The sequence below is a fragment of the Tenrec ecaudatus genome, chromosome 14 (genome assembly GCF_050624435.1).
Source record: "Tenrec ecaudatus isolate mTenEca1 chromosome 14, mTenEca1.hap1, whole genome shotgun sequence".
NCBI classification, from domain to species: Eukaryota; Metazoa; Chordata; class Mammalia; order Afrosoricida; family Tenrecidae; genus Tenrec; species Tenrec ecaudatus.
In genome coordinates, this window is record NC_134543.1 from 126,102,178 (window position 1) to 126,126,044 (window position 23,867).

At 41.1% G+C, this 23,867-nt stretch overlaps 1 protein-coding gene and 1 pseudogene across 7 annotated transcripts in view; one reads left to right on the plus strand and one right to left on the minus strand.

Moving 5' to 3' along the window:
• CSNK1G1 (casein kinase 1 gamma 1) overlaps positions 1-12,986 on the minus strand; it is a 193,603-nt gene extending 180,617 nt beyond the window's left edge. For 5 of the 7 annotated variants that reach the window (XM_075531483.1, XM_075531482.1, XM_075531484.1 and 2 more), the window contains exon 1: positions 12,827-12,985. The gene's annotated coding sequence lies outside the window, so the exon portion shown is untranslated. Of the gene's footprint in view, positions 1-12,773; positions 12,796-12,826 lie in introns of those variants that run through there. The other 2 variants (XM_075531485.1, XM_075531481.1) reach the window with 2 other exon arrangements.
• A 6,771-nt stretch (positions 12,987-19,757) lies between these two features.
• Positions 19,758-20,221, plus strand: LOC142426302 (SOSS complex subunit C pseudogene; annotated as a pseudogene).
• Positions 20,222-23,867: the final 3,646 nt, after the last annotated feature.

A 23,867-nucleotide genomic window follows, 5' to 3' on the forward strand; every position in this document is an offset into this window, starting at 1 on the left:
AAGACAGTATCTCTGCCTCCAATATGTCCATTGTGATGGATGAGAGATTACCGAAGAACAACTTTTATCCCTAGCACTCCAGCCTCTGCCAAAACTACACTACCCCCCTGGAGCTTCTGAGTGAGGGGCAGACCACCACAGTGTAGGAACAGTCCATGTGTCTTCCTTCCTCACAAGAACATTTCTGCCCCACAAAGCATTGCCCTCTTCTTCCCAGATGGCTCTCTCTTTAGGCCATTTCTCAGATACTATACAAGTTAAACTTCAGTTTCTCAAAGACAACAGCAACAAGTTAGGGTCTTTTCCAGCTCAATAAAGCCAAAATCTGTCCTCAGGATTTATTAAGAGTCTAAACCAGTGGTTCTCAACTTGTGGGCCATGAACCCATTGGGGGTTGAATGACCCTTTCACAGGCGATTCATAACAGTAGCAAAATTAGTTATGAAGTAGCAATGAAAATAATTTTATGGTTGGGGAGGTCACCACAACATGAGGAACTGTATTAAAGGGTCACGGCATTAGGAAGGTTGAGAACCACTGGTCTACACTGAAAGTGCTGTGTACACACCCTATGAACTATGTATGGTAAATACTTAGATGAAAACCATAGCGACAGGCTATCTGTGAGGCAAAACTCACCACTGAAAAAGCACATTTAAACACACTTATACAAGATCCTCAGCAGGAGCTTCTCGTCTGGATTAAACATATTGAGTGAATTAAGAGCAGGAAAAAAAGGAGGCTTTCTACTCCTGAAAAAAGTTAATCTTGGAAACCCGGAGACAGCTCTACTTTGTCCCATAGTCATAATGACTTGGAATTGACTCCGTAGCAGGGAGTAAATCACCACCAGTAAGCCACCACCACCCCTCTTTTTTAATATTAAAGAATTTTATTGGGGGATCTTATAGCTCTTATAACAATCCATAAATCAGTTGTAGCAAGCATATTTGTATATATGTTGCCATCATTATTTTCTAAACATTTACTTTCTATTTGAACCCTTGGTATCAGCAACTCTTTTGTCTCTCCCTCCCACCCTGTGATCCCTTGATAAATTATAAATTATCATTTTCGTATCTTACACCGACCGCTGTCTCCCTTTCCCCATGATTTCTGTTGTTCAGTTCCCCCTTCCTCCCTTCCTCTCCCTACGCTCCTATATAAGATAGGCATGGAAACTGGAAGCTTGAAGAGAAACAAGGGGACAGACGGTTCTGGAGGTACCTGAGGCAGGGGAAGCAGAGGAAGGGAGCGGTGAACAAACAACGTCACAGACAAGGGAACAATTAGGGAATTAAAATCAGCAACAAGGAGGACATAGAGATCCTGGGGGTGTTAGAGTAACAGCAATCTAGCTAAGAGGAATTACTAAGAGGCAAAAGAAGGGTGAGCATGATGGTGGGTAAGAGAAGGTAAATGGAAACAGGAAAGATCTAGGAAGCAAAGCTATGGATAAAGGTATAAACATAGGTATGTACATATGTAAATAAATTAATTCATAAAAATAGAGGTATTGACATAGGAACATATATTTATATGGCAATATATTGAGGTAGTGGACGGCCTCTGCTCCAGCCCCCCCTCAACACAAGAACACTTTGTTCTAACACCCTGGCATTCTGTGATGCTCACCCTACCAGCATGATAGCTGAAGACAAAATGGGTGCATAAGAAAATGTGGTGAAGAAAGCTGATGGTGCCCAGCTATCAAAAGATATAGTGTCTGGGGTCTTAAAGGCCTGAAACAGCCATCTAGCCGAAAAGCAACAAGCCCACATAGAAGAAGCACACCAGCATGTGCGATCATGAGGTGTCGATAAGATCAGGTAACAGGCATCAGTACACCCAAAACAAAAAAACCCATACTGTTGAGAACAAGGGGGGGTCGGAGCAGAGACCCAAAGCCCATCTGTAGACAATGGGACATCCCCTCACAGAAGGGTCACAAGGAAGGGATGAGTCAACCAGTGTGCAGTATAGCACCCATTAAACACACAATATTCCTCTGGTTCCTTGAGGCTTCCTCACCCCACACTAGCATGACCCTAGTCCTGCCTTTCACTGCAGACAAGACCAGAGCATGTGCACAAGGTACAGATAAGAGGTAAGAGCTCACATCACATGGAATCCAGGAACAGGAATGAGAGTAGTGATAAACCCCCTCCACACACCTTTTTTAAGCGATTTCCACCAGCAAGAGGGCACTAATACATATAAAAATGGTTTAGTAACAGGGAGGAAGTGGGACTAGGGAACTGCAATTAGTGACGTGAAACAAGATATGATTGTAGAATTGGGGAAAAAAAAAAAGGCAAGATTAGGGACAGACAAGGAAGCACAAATTGAAGGGAGGATGCAGAGCACATGGAGCAGAACCAAAGAAGCTGAAGCACCTTCTCCCAGAGTTGAGAGAGACGTCTCCTAGAGCCAGAGCCGTGTTTGTGGACTTCTAGCCTGCTAAGTTTATTACATGAATGACAATTAAAAATACCCGAGGCTACTAAATGTCCAAACCATTTGAAACTAAGAATTACCTTTAACTAACATCTTCAGTTATCTTGTATAATTCAATATACAAATGCAAGTTCTTTAATTACATGTTCACTGATAAAAGTGAAATTATACAATTCAAATTGTTTATTAAAGATGTTTCCATTTGAAAATAATCTGATAAATTCAAAGCTACGAAATATGAAGAGGGTGGGGGGAATCAAGAAATCTGAAACAGATGGCAAATCTCTAATATGGTTTCCAGAGTCTATCTTAAACATAATCCCAATAATGTCAAAATCCAATTCAGCACTCCAAATAAGTTATCTGCAAACCTTAAAAGGATCATTATTAAACAAATTCATTCTCTGCTTCCACTCCAGCTTCTCCAATATTCTCCAAGTAGAGACAAGTTAAAAGAGAAACTCATCATTCTACAAATTCAGAAGTTCTTTAAAGAAAAATACACTTCTACTTATCTGAAGAAGCTTCTATCAAGATTGGTGACAATAAAATCTGTGTAAGAGCCCACCCCACCTCCTAAATACAATGATTATTTATCTTTATTAGAGACCAAGGCATATCTCCACTAAAAGATGATTTGAAATAGAAAAACAGGCTTTGGGAAATAGTTAATTTGGTTCGAGTGATTAGAAAACACTGTATTTCACAGCAATATTTATCCCTAATTTTGGCCACACTGAGAAAATTAACTGTGTTTTGTTATTAGATGATTCTAGTAGGTAGTATGTAAACCTTTTCAACCTAAACCAAACTTTAATGTTAAAGGAAGCTTTAGTCAGTTTTTAATTCTCTGAGAAGCAAATTCCATAACTGACAACTGCAAAGACCCTTGGGATAGCCACATATTTCGTGTAAGTGGAAAAGGTCATTTGGAAATGTATCATCTCAAAAAAGTGAAGTATCATTTCTAGCAGTCTAAATTGCTTACAATTTAAATAAAATCTTTAGTCTACTTCTTATACGAAAATAGTTTATTACTCCAAGTTTTACAAGAATATAGGGGAAAATGGTATTTCTGGCTGCTTTACCAAAGAAAGCTCAATTTTAAGATTTAAAAGATGATTTTAAAGTGACAGAATTATTGGAAAATTAAAACATAGATTTACCATATGGTCCAGCAACCCCACCCCAAGTATATTCCTGTTATGGATTGTAAAAATGGTAAGACAGTGGTGTCTATGCAGAAGACAAAGAATGAAGATCATCAGCATCAAAAATTTAAAAAGATCATCAGTATCAGCTACCCAAGACTAATTCCTGAGACAGAGGTCACAGGCCAGCATCCTGCAGTTTCTACTCTGACACCAACCATCCCTCACACAGCACTGTCTATTTCTCTGCAGGAGAGGGGTGGGAGATGCTGCCAACGAGTCAATTCCACCTTGTAAAATCCCTACAGGATAGAGTACAACTGGCCCTGTGGTTTTCTGAGACTGTACATCTTTATGGAAGTAGAAAACCTCATCTTTCTTCCACAGAGGAGCCACTAGTTTCAAACTACTGACCTTGTAGTATGCTTAACCCACTGTACCACCAAGTTTCCACTTCTCGGCTCACGTTAATAATTCATTGTAATGGCCACACAAAGCTCACAGACGATACTCACAGTTATAGAGCTTATTTACCAAGTAAAAATTTACCAAGCAGAAACATACAGGATACATACAGTTCTTCTCAACTGTGCTCACAAGCACACACCCAGGCCCTGTGGCCCCGTGGCCTTTGCCCTGCTCTGGCAAGTGTTACGAGCTCTCTTAGCTCTGTAGATAAATGCCCAGAGGCACCCTATTCCACCAATAAGCCTCACTCTTCAGCACACTTAGCCCAAAGAGTGCTTTCTGGCTCCATGGGCTGGAAAGAGTAATGTCCTGCCCATCTCCTATGTATTAATTCTCTGCCACCACTTCTCAGTCTCTTGCTATCTCCAGTGTTACAGTTCTCTGTTCCTTGGTTCAGACAAGTTATACCCCTGCCTCTTGAGATCCCCCTCTATCTCCAGGAATGGGATGGGAAAATGGATGAATCCTCATGCTAGAGTTCCATTCACCTTATTTGCATGGTCCCATTCCTACAAGGGAGCCATGCGTCTCATTGACATAAACAAGCTATTTAATCCCCTTAGTAGGCCACAAGCACTTCACATTTAGATAGTCCTACCCAAGTCATGTGGTGGGAGTTATAAAGACTATGATTTAGAGGAGGTAATGTCAAGTAATTCACTGCACCACATGAATTGAATTATATCCTACAAACTGTATTATAAATCCTAACCATTATGAAAAAAAATCCTAACCATTATGCCTGTGGTTATAATCCCATTTGGGAATGGGTTGTCTTTGTTAAATTAACAAGACACACTTAGTATTAGGCATGGTATTAGGTATCTTGAATCATTCTCTTTTGAAATGACAAAGAGATTAAATGATCAAGCAAAGCAGAGACGGGGAAGAAGTATGCCAAGCCAAGCGAAGACTACCAGGAGAAGCTGAGAAGAAACAAGGACCTACCTACCTCCAATGCTGACAGATGAAAAGTCTTCCCCTAGAGCCAGCATCCTAAGTTTGGGTATCTAACTTGCTGAACTGCAAACAAATAGATTTCTGTTTGTTAAAGCCATCCACTTTGGGTATGTCTGCTATAGCAGACTAAATAACTAAGACAGAACTTGGTTCTGGAAGAGTAGGGTATTGCTCTAACACAGCAGTTCTCAACCTGTGGGCTGCAACCCCTTTGGGGGCAAACAACCCTTTTACAGGGTCAACCGATTCATAACAATAGCAAAATTATACAGTTATGAAGTAGCAACAAAAATAATTTTATGGTTGGGGGTCACCACAACATGAGGAACTGTATTAAAGGGTCCTTGCTTTGGGAAGGTTGAAAACCACTGCTCTAACAGATACCTAAAATGTAGATGTGTTTTTGGAACTGGGTAATCGATCGAGGCTGGAAAGGTGCCTAACAGTAAAAGCCTAAGCTGTTTTGAAGAGACTACTGGTAGAAGTAAGGATGCCAGAAGTGATTCTGATGAGAGCTCAGAAGGAAGTGAGTAAAGCCATGGAGAAAGTCTCTAGCATCCAAGAAAATATATATGGCCCAAGCAATAGAAGGTTGCTAAAAATGTGGAGTTTAAATGTGCTCTGAGGCTTTAAAAGAAAACAATGTCATGTGACTGGACAACAAAGAAAAGAATGCTTTTTATGCAGTGGCAAAGAATTGGTCTGAATTGTTTTCATAGGTCTGCTTCAAAGTAGAACTTGTAAATGACACACTTGGATATTTAGCTGAGGAGTGTACAAACTAAGGACATATAGCCTAAGACTCTCACCAGAACTTAGTGACTCAATCTTTTGTTAGAGACTAAGGCTGTGACTGATGGATCTAACCAACTACCAACTAAACCAGAAAACCCACCAGCTTAGATAGACAGGGAGAAGAACGATTGGAAGGAAAGAATGCTGCTTGCCTCTTGGAATCCTACAGGCAAGTAAACCAAAAAGTCAAAGGACTACCACTGTTCTCCAAGAAAAGAGGTCATCCCTGAAGTAATTCCTTTCAAAGGATGGGGGTCACGGCCTCCTAGGTTTCAGACACAGATTTTCACCAACTTGGTTCCAGGATGGTGGGGCAGCCTTTCATGAGCACCAGGGAAATGTGGCTCCTATCAAAAGCAGAGGGGGCAAGACTACCAAGTCCAAGAGCAGAAGAACAGAATGACTAGGGCTGAAGATTTCCACACAGATGGACTAGGACAATGAGATGATCCAAAGCCAAGGGAGCTAAGCTGCAATCCCATTGGGCCTGAAAGGCAGAGTTAAAGCACAGGGTCAATGGGCCTCCACCCAGAATTCAGAGGGCATGGTCAACAGGGCTGGTCTCAAAAGAACAGGGGTTTTCAAACCTTGAGAGCGGGTCAAATTTGTTCTACTGGGTTTTGAACTTGCCCAGACTGGTATGCCATTTTTTTCCCTCCAACTGTTCCCATTTCTAATGGAAATGCCTACCTTGTGCTTGTACTTTAGAAGCAGATAATCTGTTTAGATTTCACAGGGTTCACAGATTCAGAGGGCTTTTGCCCCAACATAGAATACACCTAAATCTCATCTATATCTGATTTAGATGCTTCAGAAGATGGCTTTCAGACTTGATATTGATTTTTAAACTTCTGGCATGATGTAACAGGAAACATGTTTTTCATGTGGATATGAATTTTGTGGGGCCGAAAAATAGAATGTTAAGATTGAATTATGCCCAAACTATTAGGGCCATCAATGAGGGAACTGGAACTAACGAGAATTTTGGCACTGGGAATTCATAGGTTATCAGAAATAGGGAAGGACACAAACACAGAGGAGGCACAAATTGACAAGTGGGATATACCAAAGATAAAACACCTGTGTACATCGAAAGAATTCACCAAGAGTAATGAGAGTCCATGGACTGGGGAAACATCTTTAGCAATGACACATCAGACAAAGGCCTTATTACTAAAAATCGACAATACTCTGCCTAGCTTCCAAAAAGAAAAAAACTAATTGCCCATTGAGGAGGTGGGCAAAGGACCTGAACAGAAGTTTCACAGGGGCAGAAATCCTAATGGCCAATAAACATGAGAAACTGTTCCCAATCTTTAGCCATAAGAGAAATGCAAATTAAAACAACAATGAGGTACCACCTGACACCCTCAAAGGTAGCCCAATTCAAAAATCAGAAAGCAACAAGTGTTGGAGGGGCTGTGGGGAGACAGGAACTCTCATCCACTGCTGGTGGACCTGTAAGTATGTACAGCCACTATGGAAATCAATCTTGTAATATCTAAAACAGATGGAAATTGAGCTACCATACGATCCAGCAATCCCCCTACTGGGCATATACCCAGAAGAGGCAAGAAACAGACCATGCCAGACATCTGTGCTCCAATTTTCATTGTGGCACAGTTCACAATTGCAAGGAGTTGGAAACAACCCAAATTTCCATCAACTGATGAGTGGATTAAAACACTGTGATACATATATACAATGGAGTACTACGCATCCTTAAAAAGCAGTGATGAATACATGAAGTACATTGCCGCATGAGAAGAACTGGAGGAAATCATGCTAAGAGAAGTAAACCAAGCACAAAAGGGTAAGTCCAACATGAGTACAGTGAGGTATGCTTGAAAAAATGCAAAAAGGGCATAGGGAAAAAGTTACTATATACAAACATTCTTGCGGTGAGGACCAGGTAGTATGGTAGGGGGCAGACCAAATCCAAGGATACATATGGTAGCCAACTAAAAAGAAGAGGGGAAAGGAAAAAAATTAAAAATAAATGGGTAGCGGGCAGGACACTAACCCAACCAAGGGGAGAGTATGTTTGTGTCTCCACGGGAAAAGAGGGACCAGACTTCAACCCAGTGCTCCAAGATGTAAATACAACATGCTGGCATAGAGTAAGAAACCAGTGGAGAGGTCTGAGGGGCCTGCCCCAATCCCTACTACGAGGACAACAGCCCCTCCCCCAAGAAAAATTTACTTCAGAGGACAGCACTAAAGCTGCAGCTCCGGGAGAAGGACATGTCTGATCAGGGCACATGGGAGCAAATGAAGGGGGAGGAAGAGAGAGTGGAACACATCCTGGCCCACCAACCCCTGACGATACTCCGGCTCAGAGCAGCCAATGCACAGAGAAAACCATATGGCTGGCCCCACTATGAGACACAACATCCCTAACTGACCCATAGCCCTACAGGGAACAACACTGGAGTCACAGTCTGGGAATTGCACCCGATCTGACGCCACCACACCGAGGCAAAACACTAAAGGCATGCAACATAATAGCAAGGGGAACAAAACAACGAAATGCCCAGGGAATAAGACAAATAGACTTTGGGGCCAGGGCTTGGCATCAATTCAGACTCAACTGGAAAATACTCCTAAAGGCCATCAAACAAGTCCTTGAACTAACTACAAGCGTTTTTTGTTGTTGTTGTGTTGTTTTGCTTTTCTTTTGTTGTTCTTGTTTTCATTGTTGGCTTTTTGTTGTTTTGTTTTTCTTTTTTTGTCATTTAGTTTTACTCTGTTTTGTTTTTGTGCATGTTATTATCTCCACAGGTTTGTCTAAATAAAATAGGCTGGATGAACAATCTGGAAGAGACCAATAGTTGTGGGGGACATGGAAAAGGGGAACACGGGGGAGGAAGAGGAAGGAAGTGGTGTTAAAAACCCAGGGACAAGGGAACAACAAGTGATCCAAATCAGTGGTGAGGAGGGTGTAGGAGGCATGGTAGGGCTTGATCAAGGGTAATATAATCGAGAGGAATTCATGAAACCCAAATGAAAGTTGAGCATGATAGTGGGACAGGAGGAAAGTCAAAGGAAATAGAGGAAAGAACTAGGAGGCAAAGGGCACTTATAGAGGTCTAAATAAAGACAAGTACATATGTAAATATATTTATATATAAGGATGGGGAAATAGATCTATGCATATATTTATAGGCTTAGTATTAAGGTAGCAGATGGACACTGGGCCTCCACTCAAGTACTCCCTCAATGCAACAATGCTTTGTTCTATCAAATTGCATTCCATGATGCTCACCTTCCCGACACAATCACTGAAGACAAAGCAAGTGCACAAGCAAATGAAGAAAGCTGATGGTGCCCGGTAAAAGATATAGCGTCTAGGGTCTTAAAGACTTGAAGGTAAACAAGCGGCCATCTAGCTCAGAAGCAACAAAGCCCATCACACCAGCTGTGTGATCATGAGGTGGCGAAGGGATGAGGTATCAGGTATCACAGAACAAAAAATATTATCATTGTGAATGAGGGGGAGTGCGGAGTGGGCACCCAGAGCCCATCTGTAGACAACTGGACATCCCCTTACAGAAGGATCATAGGGAGGAGACAGACCAGTCAGGGTGCAGTGTAGCAACGTTGAAACATACAACCTTCCTCTAGTTCCTAAATGCTTCCACCTCCCCCCACTATCATGATCCCAAGTCTACCTTATAAATCTGGCTAGACCAGAGGATGTACACTGGTACAGATAGGAACTGGAAACACAGGGAATCCAGGGCAGATGATCCCTTCAGGACCAGTGGTAAGAGTGGCAATATCAGGAGGGTGGAGGGAGGGTGGGATGAAGAGGGGGAACCGATTACAGGGATCTACATGTATGGATTATGATAAGAGTTTTATGAGCCCCCAATAAAATGATTTTTAAAAAAGATTGAATTATGCCCTCCAAAAGTATTGTGTTGTAAATCCTATCTGTGCTGTGGCTATAATCCCATTTTGGAATTGAAGGTCTAGTTAATGAGGTAAGATTAGTGTAGGAAGTGTCTTTTAAAACATAAAAGATATTCAGCCTGCAAGCAGACCAAAAATGAAGGACGAGAGATAGATACCAGGCCACATGAAGACTACCCAGTAGCAATCTTGAACCTTCTTCCAGAACTGACAAAGAATTCTTCTCCTAGAGCTGGCAACCTGAATTTAGACCTCTAGCCTCCTAAACTATGAGTAAATAAATTTCTGCTTGTTAAAGCAACCACTTGTGGTGTGTCTATCATAGCAGCACTACATAACGACCAAAAAACCCCTCACTGTCATCAAGTCCCTTCTGAATTAATGGTCAGGAGGTGTCCAGTAATTTTTTGTGTTTGCCTAAAAAGGGAACAATAGGCCAAATGTGAGGAACCAGGGCCTAATCTACCACTGACAACAGTCCTGATAATGGCCAAAATAGATAGGTCCTGACAGAAATAAGAAAAATTTTGGGTTTTTTTGAGTAGAACAGAACTCAAAAGGCCAGACTTACTGGAATAACTGAGTGTATAAAGCTTCCTCAAATAATTACTGAACCTGGGATAATCCATTAAACTTGAACCAAAACTGAGGTCACCTTTCAGCAAAATAACAGATTTGGCCCATAAAATACAAAATATTACTAGTGAAAACTGTGTACCTATGAAACATCATCTGTATGAGAACAAATGGCCTAACAATCACTCAAAATCAGATGAAAGGGTAAGGGGACAAGGGAACCAAATTACTGGAAATAACACCATGAGCTGTTGAAACATTGTGAAAAATGCAACCAATGTCACTGTGCAAATGGTCAAGAAAAATATAGCAACTTAATAAACATATACAATAATGTATTGTCAAAAGAATAAAATGTTGTTTCATATATATATACAATAAAAAGTTAATCCAGGGAAAAATAAAGGAAATTATAGCAAAAAGCTTAGATCCATACTAAAGACTTTATACTCTCAAGAGAGTCATTCAAAAAGTAAGATTGTTTTTTGTGAAAAGTCTATTACTATAGCAAAACAACTTCAACTCTATTTAAAAGAGAAATATGGGGGGGAGATATAATTGAAATCCTCTTGAATTTCAGAACATAAAGCTTTCTAAAAAAATTCTTTTTTTTTAATTCTAAAATGAATATAAATTACAAACTTTACACCCACTTCACTCACACAAAGAAATCTATTGTTAAAACAAGTTGTTTTGATTTTTGTCCTTTGCTTAAATGTAAAATGCATTTTGAAATTAAGAATACTAAAATTATGTCAAAACAACAAACTATATTAGCTGTAAAGTTCGCCTAACTATAAAAATCATTAATATAAAGACTTCATGATTTCTGTATTTTAGTTATGAGTTATTCAGGGCAGACATTGATTCTAGTTTTATCAATTTTATAGAAAAGTATTATACATAGAGGAATTTTTTAAGTTTATTTAGTTTGAGTAATATGCATTATGCTATTGATGTAAATCTTTATCTTAAAATTACAGGTATTTTCTACTTTCTGCTCAGTTTTAATTCTCTTCAAAGAGGCATGTGTTGTTATTTATTACTTACATATACTTTTTAAAAACCTTTTCCTTGCTATCAGTTCGTACAGGGTACAAATAACCTTGGTCATTTCAAAAAATGTACATATTCTGCTTTATTACTATGAGTTTTAGATACCACTAATACTTAAATTTCATGCTACTTAATATTCAATTTCTAGAAACCCCTTCTCAAACTTGTTCCACAAAACTAGGGTACCACTAACTTTAATATTCATGAAAATAATTCCTCTTCCATTTCCTAGGTGTTGAAAATTATGAGCTGTTATTTAAATACAATATGCCTTTTATGACACTGGAAGAATCATATTTTACTCATGAGGAAAACGGAGGCCCTGGCAGGTTCCATGATTTAGCCAAGGTCAACCAACAGCTAGCAAACGGCATAGCCTGGGTTCTATCCCAGATTTACCGACCTCAAAGCCAATACTTCCACACTTAACCAATTATATCCTTAAAAAATTAAGAGGTAGGCTCAACAGCAGAGAATTTTGTCTCTCTGAACGTTCACAGATCTATTCTGGGGCGTCTATCACCACACAGTTCCTAGCAATTCAGTCACTGATTGAAATATAAATGAAGAGGATCGTTCTGCTTCATTAAAATAGGGCAGGTTTACTGGCAGGTAAGACAGAGATTGGAAAAGGCTTGCCTCAACATGTTTTGCCTATATGGTTCCCTTAATTACACATGTGCATCTACCATACAAGGCTCCTGCTGACAGGCCTATAGTTTAGTGCTTTTCAGAATTGCACTTTTCAAAGATAATTTATACTGGATTTAACAACGGGCTGAAAGACTTGGTTGAATATATCAATCATTCGGACACTTTCCAAACATCTCAAAAATCATTCGGAGCAACAAATCCTTTCTTTTATGCCGTGATGTCTACCCATTTGGGGGGCATTTCTCCTCTAGGACACTGGGGTGAAGGAGCAGTAAAGGAAGAAGTGGGGAAAGCGCACGGAAGTTGGGTGGAAGGCGATCTCATCCACTCTTCGGCCCGAGCTCTGCAAAGGGCGGCTCCCCGCGGTGCCCAGCCACTGGAAACCCTGCGACCCTGGAAGCTCTGCTCCGTCCCAACAGGTTGGGCAGGGGAGGCGGACGAAGGAAAATAGGAGCTGGCCCCCAGCCACCTAGCCAAGAACCATGCTCTCCTTCTGGTTGAGGATGCTTCCCTTTCAAAGCAAGCCCTCCAGGGGGCAAAATCCCCGTCCTCTCGGGCCGAAGTCTTACACTCCATGGGGGCGACTCCGCCGCCAACCTCAATTATGCAACCCATGTCGCTTTGGAGTAGCCCTGCGCCCTCCATACGGACACCGACCCCCTCCCCAGCCACACACGCCGGCCTGCACCGCACCCGGGATCGTGGCGCCCGTCCACCCCAACCCAGGGGAAGGGCCCCTACCAGCATCCTCAGACAACCCATTCTCTTGGACCCCATCGACGGCGGGCGGATACCTGGTCCGGCAGCGCTCCCAGGCACAGGTGCGGCGGGCGCGGTCCCTCCGTGACGGTGCCCAGGGCTCTCTACCCACCCACAGCTGCGGCTTCTCTCTTTCCCAGGGGCGGGAGGGAGGAGAGATGCTGGAGGGGAGGGGAAGCCCGGAGCGGAGGAGCGGCCGGAGCTGACCCGGAACCGCTAGCTCTAGCTCCGCCCACGGCCCGGCGACAGCGGAAGACCTGATAGGACGAACCGAGAGCCAGCCGAGAGAAATAAATACAACCATTTCCGGGTTGCCCCTCCTTAGCAACCGCGTGGGGTTGCTAAGCGGAAGTGCCTCCACCGACTGCCCGCAGTTTTCTTTAGGGACTGCTAGCCGGTAACGGAGGTTGTTCTGCAGCTTGGCAACACCTTGTGCTCCTGCCCTTAGACCTCGCTCACGCGTCGCTGCTACTGGAGTGAGGTCTATCCCGCTCCTCCTTCAGCTGCATCTTCGCCCCAGTCCCCAGGCACTAGACTTCGGGGACTCCCGCCCCGAAGCCTAGGCTGACTCCAGTGCCTCCCAAGAATATTTTCTGGCGGATTGGCAAGCATCTCCCTCTTGTGGATTTCAGCTGTGTTTCAGCTGGGCTTTTAAATTCTTACTCAGGGTTATGAAAGCATTTTTTCCCCTTGCATTGCGTTCTCTGACAGCCCCTGAAGCCACATGGTGAGAAAAGTTTATCTTCTCTTTTGTAAGGTTAACACGTCTATGAGTTCAAAACAGTTTAATTAAGTGGAAGGGGCAAAACATCCGGAGGAACTTTAATCCTTAAGAGAGAAAGTAATGATGGGGCGGCTAAGGAAACCAGTCACCACTACTGGCTGTTAGGGAGACGTCTAACCGTCCAAATTGAATAAACTTTCCTACCTAGTCAAGGAAAGTGTCAATAATATACTTCACTTATTCTGTCGAGGTGACTTTGGGTTTGAAAATATTGGGTAGTCAATTTGGAGTAAAAGAGCAGTATAATTAATCCTCTCTTTAGAAAAATGACCCATCTTATAGTAGTTGAATATTCATTTATATGTATGTAGTTTAGCAATCATAGTAAGAGTGAAATGATTTCTTGGAATGTTGTTTTAGTGTCCTTAAGTCAACTTTATTTACAGTGGCCCTGGGTCAATGAGTAGAAATGTTATTTTTTGGTTGTAATCTTTACGGAGACAGATCACCAGCTCTTTCTCTCACTAACCTGTAACTTCACCACCAGGGCTCCCATATCAAGAATCAGGAAGACTCACCCAACTCATTGCCTTGAGTCCATTCTGACTCAGTAGCCCTATAGGACAGAGTAGAACTGTCCTTTTGAGTTTCCCAAATTGTAAATCTATATGGGATCAGACGTCCTCATCTTTCTCCCGATATCTTAGAATAAGTCGCTTCAAAGTAGGAAATTTAAGAGTAGCTCCTGAATATGTTTTGTATTCCAGGGAAGTGAATGTACTTAAAACCACAGGCTTCACTTAGGAGGCCAGAAAACAGTTCCACTGGGTGGAGTTTTTCCCTCTAGGCGAGCACCTACCAACTTGCTCAGAGTTAGTGCATTGCCTGGAAAGTTCTCTTCGGTCACAGTGAATTTTTTTATAAAAGTTTTTTTCCCTTGAACCTAGCTTTTGTGTGATGGCCAATTTAAAAGAACAGAATACATCTGGGAAATTTTGTTTCCTGCTCTGGAAAACTGCCACAGAAACTTGTGATATTGAACACAGCTTAAAAGGGAAAAACTCAAGCTCCCTCATTTTACTATGGGAAAACTCAAGTGTACAAGTGGTTTTCCATTTCAAAAGAGGTGAAATGTTGTTCTGGACATCAATCAACTTCCAAAGCACACAAAAAATTGTCAACTTAGTGCAATTGGAGTTCGTTCCACCAAGTCAGACTGTTAACCAAGCTTTCTATTTAGAGGTTCTGAAAAGATTGTATAACAGTGTGTGACAAAAAAGGCCTGATTTGTGGCAGAAGGGGAACTGGTTTTGCCACCACGACAATGAACCTGGTCACACAGCCATCTCTGTGTGCTAGTTTTTGGCAAAAATCCGTATGCCTCTCTTGCCCCATGCACCTTACCTGACTTCACTCCACGTAATTGCTTTTTGTCTCCATGAATGAAGGACGTGAAAGGACAGCGATTTGATGACATAGAAGATTTGAAATAAACAAGGAAGGTGCTGTCAGTCATCCAAACAGATGAGTTTGAAAAATGTTCCCAAGAATGGAATTGCAGATTTGACAAATGTATTAAGTGTAATGGAGAGTACATTGAAGGTGATACGGTTGTTTTGTAAAAAAAAAAAAATTTAAATACATAGCTTTTTGGGGACTACAGTTTGGGGGGCATACCCCTCATATTTTAATGGTCATGATAATCTTTTAGTCATTGATATTGGACTGATGTCCACCTCAGCTGGGCAGAGAGGAAATGTGCTTTGGTAATGTTTAAAAGAGAAACACCAGGTCCATTGATTTCCTGTAGGCATGAAACAGCAAGCAGTAACTAATTCACTGGAAGCAAAAATCAGTTCAGCAAAAAAAAACAAAAACAGTTTCCCTGGAGTTGATTCCACTTCGGATTCAAGTGAGTCAACAGTAGGATGGTGAATAAGTCAAAAATAATCCCACCCTGCAGTCACTATGCATGCATGTGGGAGTGTGTACACAAACAATTCAAATGGAAACTGAACACATCCAGTAATTGTTCTTTGATGAAAGTAACAAGTGATAAACCTGCTTACATGACAAAATATAGCTTGGATAATGTTTTCAAGTAAATTATGAGCCCAATGAACAAAAACATCATCAAAAACTAGGGTGAATTTAGGTGTCTCTAAAAAGTTAAAGCTATAGAAATATTTTCAGTAAAATTAAAAGTTCAGGGAAGAGTTTAAAGCCCATTAAGGGGCGGTGGGGGAGGCTGGGAAAAAATAAAAGTTCAAATTAACTGTATAGTTTAAGTCAGTATAGAAATGCAAATTCCCATTCATCAGTAATCTTCCCACTGCTCAAAGAAAAATAAAATCTAAGCCACATTTATTTATCCACATCTCTTCCTTAACTTAATAACATATCGTTTTAAGAGGGGCCGGCCCCAATCCAACTACGTGGACACCTGCCTCTCCCGCTAGAAGAATTTATTTCAGAGGACAGCACTGAATCTGCAGCTCCTAGAGAGGGACATGTCTGATCAGAGCACACGGGAGCAGATGAGGGGGAGGAGGAGAGAGTAGAGCATATCCTGGCCCAGCAGGCCTTGAGGACGATGTTGCTTCCCAGACCAGACAGTCTATAGAGAGGACTACATGGCCAGCCCCACTGTGAGGCATGATGTCCTTCACTAACCCATAGCCCCACAGGGACAACACTTGAGACACAGTGTGGGAATTGCGCCTGATCTGATCCCGCCACACGGAGGCAAAACGTTAAGGGGATGCAACAAAACAGCAAGGGAATGGAGTAGCAAGGTCCCCGGAGAATGCCAAAGGTCCAGACTGGACTGGAAAACACTCCTAAAGGCCAACAAACAGTCCTTGAACTAACTATAAGTTTTTCTTTCTTTTAAAAAAATCATTTTATTAGGGGTTCATACAACTCTTATCACAATCCAAACATACATCAACTGTGTAAAGCACATTTGTACATTCATTGCACTCATCATGCTCAAAACATTTGCTCTCAACCTAAGCCCCTGGCATCAGCTCATTTTTGCCCTCCCTCCCTCATGAACCCTTGATAATTTATAAATTATTATTTTGTCATATCTTACCCTGTCTGATGTCTCCCTTCACCCACTTATCTGTTGTCCGTCCCCCAGGGAAGAGGTCACATGTAGACCCTTGTAATCGGTTCCCCCTTTCCAATTCACCCTCCCTCTACCCTCCTAGTATAACCACTCATACCACTGGTCCTGAAGGGATCATCCATACTGGATTCCCTGTGTTTCCATTGCCTATCTGTACCAGTGTACATCCTCTGGTCTAGCCAGATTTGTAAGGTAGAATTGGGATCATGATAGTGGGGGAGGAGGAAGCATTTAGGAACTAGAGGAAAGTTGTGTTTCATTGTTGCTACATCACACTCTGACTGGCTCATCTCCTCCCTGAGACCCTTCTGTAAGGGGGTGTCCAGTGGCCTACAAATGGGCTTTGGGTCTCCACTCCACACTCCCCACCTCATTCACTATGATATGAATTTTTTGTTCTGATGATGCCTGATACCTGATCCCTCTGACACCTTGTGATCACACAGACTGGTGTGCTTCTTCCATGTGGGTTTAGTTGCTTCTGAGCTAGATAGCCGCTTGTTTCCCTTTAAGCCTTTAAGACCCCAGACGGCACATCTTTTGATAGCCGGGCACCATCAGCTTTCTTCACCACATTTGCTTATTCACCTGCTTTGTCTTCAGCGGTTGTGTCAGGAAGGCGAGCATATTAGAATGCCAATTTAATAGAAGTATTCTTGCATTGAGGGAGTACTTGAGTGGAGGCCCAATGTCCTTCTGCTACCTTAATACTAAACCTATAAATATATGCACATAGATCTATTTCCCCATCCTCATATATAAATATATTTACATATGTACATGCCTTTATTTTGACTTCTCTAAATGCTGTTTGCCTCCTAGCTCTTTCTGCTATTTCCTTTGACTTTCCCCTTGTCCCACTATCATGCTCAGTTTGTTCTATTAAACTGGCATTCCATGATGCTCACCTTCCCCACACAATCGCTGAAGACAAATGGGTGCATAATCAAATGTGGTGAAGAAAGCTGATGGTGCCTGGCTATCAAAAGATATAGTGTCTGGGGTCTTAAAGGCTTGAAGGTAAGTAAGCGGCCATCTAGCTCAGACACAACAAAGCACACATGGAACAAGCACAGCAGCCTGTGTGATCACAAGGTGTGGACGGGATCAGGTATCAGGCATCAAAGAACAAAAGATCATATCATTGTGAATGAGGGCGGGAGTGAGGAGTGGAGACACAAAGCCCATTGGTAGGCCACTGGACATCCCCTTACAGAAGGGTCTTTGGGAGGAGACAGCTAGTCAGTGTGATATAGCAACAATGAAACATACAACTTTTCTCTAGTTCCTAAATGCTTCCTCCCTATCCCCCCTACCCCCACTATCATGATCCCAATTCTACCTTACAAATCCGGCTAGACCAGAGGATGTACACTGGTACAGATAGGAACTGGAAACACAGGGACTCCAGGGCGGATGATCCCTTCAGGACCAGTGCTGTAAGTGGAGATAGTGGGAGGGTGGAGGGAGAGTGGGTTGGAAAGGCGGAATCGATTACAAGGATCTACATATAACCTCCTCCTTGGGGGATGAACAACAGAAAAGTGGGTGAAGGGAGATCTCAGACAGGGTAAGATATGGCAATTTATTAATTTATAAATTATGAAGGGTTCATTTAGGAGGGGGGAGTGAGGAGGAAAAAAATGAGCTGATGCCAGGGGCTTGGGTGGAGTGCAAATGTTTTGAGAATGATGAGGGCAATGAATGTACAAATGTGCTTTACACAATTCATTTAAGTATGGATATGATAAGAGTTGTATGAGCCCTAATAAAATGATTAAAATAAATATAAATGAAAATAATATATATATCATTTTAATATAGATGCTCTAATAACTAAGTGGATTGGCTCTTAAATATCATTTGGTCTATGAATTGCTTGGAGGCCTCTAAAAATAACCCAACCCTCACCTGAAACTAGATGTTTTGGTTCAACAGCATTTTTAGGATTTTGTGACCAATACCAGAGGGGCAAAGAGTTGTAGTGGCAGTGAAGTAGCTAGTTACTAACAGAAAGATGGCCAGTTCTCACTCACCAGCCACTTAAAAAAAAAAAACGTTTTATTAGGGGCTCATACAACTCTTATCACAATCCATACATATATCAATTGTGTAAAGCACATCTGTACCACCAGCCACTTTTAAAGAGGAAACACAAATTAAATTTACAGCCATAAAAATTACAGCCTTGGAAACTTTATGGGGCAGTTTTACTCTGTCCTCTAGGATCTCTGTGAGTTGGATTCAAACTGACAGCAACAAGTTTGGCTTTTTGTTTACTTGGAACCCCCAAATCCTATATAAACCAAAATTTAGACAGTGGTCTCAGATCTCTTGAAAGATACCTACCCCCATTTTTTATTGCCTTCTGTTATCATTTAAGGAAAAATAGCACATCTAATATGTATTTTTTCAGATATCCAACACTCTGTTACTTCGATATTCATAACGTTCCATTGCATTGGCATCTCCAAATATAAGATACCCAAAGAAGAGTCCAACAGTTAATAAAGACAATTAACTCAACTTTACATTTATGTGCCTAAACATTACACATAAAAAGACATAGCCTTTTATATAAGGGACTCAGAAAAACTCAATTAGAATACCATTACATTTGAAAACCATGTGACTTAAATTGAATTTTTAGCCTGAGGAAGAAAATGATAACATAAAAACTACCTTTAAATTGTATTTGAAGATTGTAACATAGAAAAAAAATCATTCTATGGTATTTCATAAAAATGTATAGCCTTAGGGCAAAGAATGTACGGATATGCTTTATACAATTGACGTATTATGTATATGTATGGATTGTGGTAAGAGTTGTATGCGCCCCTAATAAAATGTATAAAAAAAAAAGAAGAGAAGAGGGTAGCGCGGCGCTCGGGCCCTCGTCCAGCCTGCCGGTCTCCGGGTGGTCACGCGTGTTCAGAAGCCGCGATCCCGCGGCCCAGGCGGCCCCAGGTCTCCGGTAATTCTAGTGTTGACCACTTGCTACCACAGGTAATTGAAAAGAAAATAAGATGGCAGGCAGTGCTTCAGGACAAGGAACTGGTTCCTTCTGATTACATATCCAAAGTACACGCAATGAAGTCTCACCATCCTCGCTTCTAAGGAAAATTCTAGCTGTATGTTTTCCAAAACAGATTAGTTCATTTCTCTGGCAGTCTAAGGTTTTCAAAATAAAAACAGAGTTGCAATCTTAGCTGACCTGGACAAAGATTAAAGAAAATTACTCATGCAGAACCAGTCGTCAACACATCATCCTGGAGCGAGCATCGTGCTCTCGAGACCCTCCCTGAACAGGGACTTCCGGGACCATGCCGAGCAGCAGCAGCAGCACGCTCATGCACATTCGTCTGGGTACTTCATCACTCAAGACTCCGCGTTTGGGAATCTTATTCTTCCGGTCTTACCTCACCTTGACCCAGAGTGAAGGAAACGTTTGCCGTTTCAGACACCAACGCTACTCTCATCCAGTGCTTCCAAGCTGTGACTTTGAGAATTCTGGTGAACTTTTATATTTTTTGCCTTTTTAAGAGAAAGGTCCAGGTGAGCAAAGCACCAAGAAGGGTCACCTCATGATGGAGCACCGGAAGCAGTGCGCTCTAAGGAGGTGGCTGGGCTACCTGGAACTGGATCGCCCTTTGGTAATGCAATTTGCTTTTAACCTTCAACCAGACCGGGAACCGAATAGTCACATAGCTCGCCCTTACCCCTCATGTGGACAATAGACTGTCGAGAACCCTATCCAGTACTTAACTTTAAAGAATGAGGGTGCTTTTAAAAACCTTTTCAATCACTAGACGCAAGTAAGCCACATTATGGATGGATGTGTATAGCTATTGAATTTGTAGTCAAACATTTCATCTTAAAATATTCTTTGTTGATGTATGTATATGTATGGATTGTGATAAGAGTTGTATGAGTCCCTAATAAAATGTAAAAAAAGAAAAGGAAAAAAAAAAGAAAATGATTAGGGCAAAGAATGTACAGATGTACTTTATACAATTGATGTATGTATGGATTGTGATAGAGTTGTATGAGCCCCTAATAAAACGTTTTAAAAAATGGTTAAAAAATATATATTCTTTGTAAACTCATAAGAGGTTCCCCTAGCCTCAATTTCAGAAGAAAACTCAAGAAAAAACTAAATCACCAGTCACTTTTAGACATCTTTTGTAACCAGATGCCACTCTTATCTCTATGACTAAATGCTATTAAAACAATTGTAAGAGGAAAAAAATGATTAGAGCAAAGAATGTACAGATATGCTTTATACAATTGATGTATGTATATGTATGGATTGTGATAAGAGTTGTATGAGCCCCTAATAAAATGTTTTTTAAAAATTTGCAGCCGCAGAAACCCTATCTAGGGTCACTATGAGAGAGAATGAACTTCATGGTCGTGGGTTTGGTTTTCAAGGATAAAACCAAGACTAGAAAGGGAGTTACAAAAAATATAAAATTTTAGCTCGTGGTATTTTTTTATAATTAGAGTTGCCAAATTATAGAAGCAAACCCTCAGCTGTTAAATCAATGACCACTCCTAGCATCACTGTCAGATAGGGTCAAACTGCCTCATAGAGTTTACAGAAATGAGCTTAGCCTCAATAGAGCCGGTGTGTTTGAATTACCCACTGGCCTTTCAATTGGCAGAGTGACTTAACCACTGCGCGTGCACACACAAACTCACTGCCATCAAGTCGACTCTGACACATACTCACACTCTTGGGATGAGACTCTTATTTATGGAACTAGAAAGCCTCCTCTTTCTCCCAGCTGAACACCAGGACTCTGGGCCTGCTAATAAATAGCAGTAACTGGCTTGGGTTGAACAAGATGATTTCTATCTAACATTCCTCCCGGTTTTAATTCGATGAGGACATCACCCATGGCCTAGATGTGATTTTCAAAAATAAAGAAACCTTTTATAATAATGTTGGCTAGACCTCAGCCAAACTAAGCTGTCAAGTGTTTTTCAAACATGAGTAAACCATAGGAATTTAAGTTCCATAGATCTGTAGGAGGTATATATGAAGGAAAGTTTCAGTATAATTAAAATTTTAAATGTTTCCTTTTAAGTAACTCTTTGAACACTCTCTAGCATTTTCTTTTTATTTGTTCTTCATGAAACTACATAAACATAAAAGTCACGCAAAATTGTAGCATTCCAAAGCTCTGCAGTAGCGTTAATCATTGTTTGGTCAGGAATTTAACACTAGCTTTAATCATTTCAATAATTCATTCAAAGAGGGAAACTAGATCAATTTAGGGGAGTTACAAAATTATAAAATTTATTTAGTTGACTGTTTAATGGATAAACTTTTTTTCCCCAGTAGAACTAGTCTGTGCTGTTCTTCACTTATGTTTAGGAGAATCTAAGTTACCAGGCTACACTTTAAGAAAGCTTTGAAAAGTAAACATGTTTATATAGGACTCCTCCCTAATAAATATGAGAAGGATGGAAACTGCGCATTTGAAGGGCTAAAAATTATTTAAGAGTCAAATTTCTACAACAATTATGTCAATGTTAGACCTCATTGAGCACATGGCCTTAAAGTCTGTCTCCCCAAGTGAAAAATAACAAGTCAGGTATCAGACAAACCTATAAAAACTTGACTTTTATAGGTTTGGTTTGAGCTACTCCTTAATAAGGCACCTAATTGGCATTTATAGAGGTCTAAATACAGGCATGTACATATGTAAATATATGAGGATGTGGAAATAGATCTTTGTGCATATATGTATAGATATAGTATTAAGGTAGTAGATAGACATTGGGCCTCCACTCAAGTACTCCCTCAATGCAAGAACACTTTGTTCTATTAAATTGGCATTCCATGATGCTCACCTTCCCGACATGATCGCTGAAGACAATGCGGGTAAATAAGCAAATGTGGTGAAGAAAGCTGATGGTGCTTGGCTATCAAAAGATACAGCGCCTGGGGTTTTAAAGGCTTGAAGGTAAACAATCGGCCATCTAGCTCAGAAACAACAAAGCTCACATGGAAGAAGCACACCAGTCTATGTGATCATGAGGTGGCGAAGGGATGAGGTATCAGGCACCACAGAACAAAAAAATCATGTCACTGTGAATGAGGGGGAGTGTGGAGTGGAGACCCAAAGTCCATCTGTGGGCAATTGGACATCCCCTCATAGAAGGGTCACGGGGAAGAGACGAGCCAGTCAGAGTGCAGTGTAGCAAAGATGAAACATACAACTTTCCTCTAGTTCCTAAATGTTTATCCCCCACACACCCACTATCATGATCCCAAGTCTACCTTACAAATCTAGCTACCGCTAGACCAGAGGATGTACACTGGTACAGATAGGAACTGGAAACACAGGGAATCCAGGGTGGATGATCCCTTCAGGACCAGTGGTGAGAGTGGCGATACCGGGAGGGTGGAGGAAGGGTGGGTTGGAAAGGGGGAACTGATTTCAAGGTTGTATATGTAACCTTCTCCCTGGGAGAGGGACAACAGAAAAGTGGGTGCAGGGAGACATCGTACAGTACAATATATGACAAAAGAATAATTGATAAATTATCAAGGTTTCATGAGAGAGTGGGCAGCAGGGAGGGAGGGGGAAAATGAGGAGCTGATGTCAGGAGCTTAAGTGGAGAGCAAATATTTTGAGAATGATGAGGGAGGGCAATGAATGTACAAATGTGCTTTGTAAAATTGATGTATGTATGTATTGTGATAAGAGTTGTATGAGCCCCTAATAAAATGATTTAGATAGATAGATATAGATATAGCTATAGATAGTTTGGAAAAATCTATCAAGATTAATGAAGTAGAAAGAAAATGTTTTGAAAATGATGATGGCAACAAATGTACAAATGTGCTTGACACAATGTATGTATGCATTGTGATAAAAGCTGTATGAGCCCCCAATAAAATGATTTTTTTAAAAGAAACCTAATTATCAGAGTAATTAAGAAAAAAAGCTTTCTCCTCCCAATTCAGTAGCAACACTCCAACAAACAAAGCAAAAAAGAAAATCTACAATCATCAAAACTCAGTTTGGAAGTTAATAAAATCAGAACAATGAGATTTGTATTCGAAAGGAATAAAATAGAAATATCTGATAGGGTGGTAAAGAAAGCTGATGATGCCTGGCTATCAAAAGATATAGTGTCTACGGTCTTAAAGACATGAAGGTAAATAAGCGGCCATCTAGTAGGTCAGAAGCAACAAAGCCCACAT